Raw genomic sequence first — 2,921 nt, forward strand, 5'->3', positions numbered from 1 at the left:
CCCGGCCGGAAACGCGGCCCGGCGCGCGAGAGTTCCTTCCGGGAGAAGGGGGGCGCGGAGGGAGAGGAGGAGGAGGTTGCCCAGCGCAGAAGGGGCTCTCTGCGCATGCGCGGAGTAACAAGCCGCGCGCGCCTCCCCTTCGTCCTGCGAGCGTGCACGCGCGTTTTATTAAAATTGTTGCAATAACTGCCTTTGGGCGGGGAAAAAAAGAATTCCCAGTGTTTGGCGGCATGGAAGAGGGAGGAAGCTTGTTCTGTTCTGGGTGGCAGGACTCGAACTCAGGGCTTCCAGTTGCAAACAAGGAGATTCCGACTAAATATCGCAGGGGAAAACTTTCTGACAGTAAAAGGTGTTTGGCAGTGGAACAGGCTCCCCTGAGAGGTGGCGGACTCTCCTTCCTTGGAAGTTTTTAAACAGAGGTTGGATGGCCATCGGCAAGCCAGATTTCGGCTGGATGAGGCCCTAAGCTATTGAAAGTCATGGGGCCCTTGATATGTCCAGCTGTCCGTTGTCCACAACAAATGGTCGCTGTTTTTTTAAGTTGAATAGATGCTATATGGTCATTGATGGACCTAATCGGTATCTAAAGCCATTTGCGCATCACAAAATATGTATTTTATCAAAGTAATTGTTGAAAAGTCCATGCAGAACGTAGGCACCCTATATATAGAAAGGAGCGAACCAGTGATATTTGAGGGAGCAGGCTAGCAGGTGGGGCCCATGACTTACATCCGAGGAGCCCACACAACACAAAACACCAAGAACACCAACAAGAATGGGAAATGTTCACGATGTATATACAAAAACATTGTAAACAGGTCAAAACATTAGCAGGATTTTAAAGACACTTGTAATTTAACAGAATGCACAGATAATTTAGGAAGATGAAGAAATGGAGAAGTATTGATACGCAGTTGAAAATAGAATCAATAGGACCCAGGGAAGGGATGGGGGGGGGGGAGTCAGGAGATTCAGTGTAAATTCAATATTTGGATTTAGAATTGTTTTCGATTTTGGAAAATCAAATAAAAAATTATTTCACACACACAAAATGCAAACTTGCTGGAGATGGGCCGCTGAGGTTTCTTGTACTTGGCTAGGAATGGGATCCGACTGCGGACAGGCAGCTGCTCTGCCTCTCCAGGGAGAGAGGAGGCCGGGTTCTCCCTCACCCCCATAATTAAAATTAATTGCTTGGCCCCCCGAGAACTGCTCTGGCTTCAGAATCGGAGGGCGAAGAGGAGGCCCAGAGGGATGTCTGTTTCCAGGGAGCTCAGGGCAAGGCAGGCTCATCCCTGGGGACGCAGCAGGGGCCAAGCGCATTCGGCAGGAGGTTTGCCTCTCTCCATAGCTGTCAACTTGAAAATAAGGGACCAGCAGCCTCAAAAATAAGGGATCAGCAGCCAAAATAAGGGATTTTCCAGGCACAGGTATGTTCAGCTTCTGAGCCCCTCTGAGCCAAAGGCAGAAAGCCCAGCCAGCAGCCAAATGAAGCCTCAAGCGGTGGTTCCCACAGCGCAGCAACTCAGCAAAGGGGACGCAGCAAGGAAAACCACCGTCACCTCTCCGCTGGGAAGCACTGAGCAAAGGCGAGTCCCCAGGCAACGCGGCCGATTTGATTGGCACAAGGCATGCAAGCTCCACCCCCCAGTTGTTCTCAGACTCCTTATTGGGTGAGCAACACAGCCAAGCAACACAGTTGGAGCCTCCCTCCTCCCTGGCCGGCAGGCAGGGAGGGAGAGGAGCTGCTTCCTTTGAAACCCGGGAAATTTAAGGGACATCATCAATAAGGGACAGCAGCGGGATACAGCGCTGGGATAAGGGACTTTCCCGCCAAATAAGGGACGGTTGACAGCTATGCCTCTCTCTCTCTCTCTCAGGACATGAAATTCTGGGATGGAGGCTGGAGCCTCACTGGGCAGAGTTTCAGAAAAAGTTGCTGCATCTCTTTTCAATCAACCTGGCGTGGTTTTATTGCATCTGCAACATCTGCCAGCAGAAACATGGTCCTCGGCCTCCGAGGACACGCCGAGATTTGTGGAACGATAACTTTGTATGACTTAAAAGTTGAATGTAGCTAAAGAGACACTGGGTACTTCTGGTGGGAGGGTTGTAAAAAATAAATCAGCGTTTAGGAAAGGTTTTAATATCTGATGAATTATTGTTCAGTGGTACCTCGGGTTACATACGCTTCAGGTTACAGCCTCCGCTAACCCAGAAATAGTACTTTGCTTCAGGATGAGAACGGAAATTGTGCTCCGGTGGCGCAGTGGCAGCAGGAGGCCCCATTAGCTAAAGTGGTGCTTCAGGTTAAGAACAGTTTCAGGTTAAGAACAGACCTCCAGAATGAATTAAGTTCTTAAACCAAGATACCACTGTATTGTAATGTTTTGTTGTCAATTATTGTATTTTAATGTTTTGTTGGAAGCCGCCCAGAGTGGCTGGGGAAACTCAGCCATACGGGCAGGGTATAAATAATAAATTATTATTATTATTATTATTATTATTATTATTATTATTATTGTTAGTGTATGAATCCCTGTTTATGGCTGAGATATATTGCAAATAAAGAAAAACACCATTGGTTTTATATTGCTTTATGCAGACCGCTTAGTGTGTTTCTCATTGATTGATTACCGTATTTTTCGCCCTATAGGACGCACCGGCCCATAGGACGCACCTAGATTTTTTTGGGGGGGGGGAATAAAGGGGAAAAAATTATTTCCTCCCCCCCAGGCGTGGGGCTGGGGTGGGGGAAGCCCGAACTTCCCCTGACCCCAGCCCCCAAAACAGGCAGCTCTCTGCAAGCCAGGCTCCCACGGCTTGCGGAGAGCTGCGCGAAGCCCGCTCTGGAAGCATGCGGGGCTGCGAGCGGGGGAAGCCCGCCGCCAGCCTCCAAACCACGTCGGGAGACTTGCGGG

Source organism: Podarcis muralis, chromosome 10 (genome assembly GCF_964188315.1).
Source record: "Podarcis muralis chromosome 10, rPodMur119.hap1.1, whole genome shotgun sequence".
Classification (NCBI taxonomy): Eukaryota; Metazoa; Chordata; class Lepidosauria; order Squamata; family Lacertidae; genus Podarcis; species Podarcis muralis.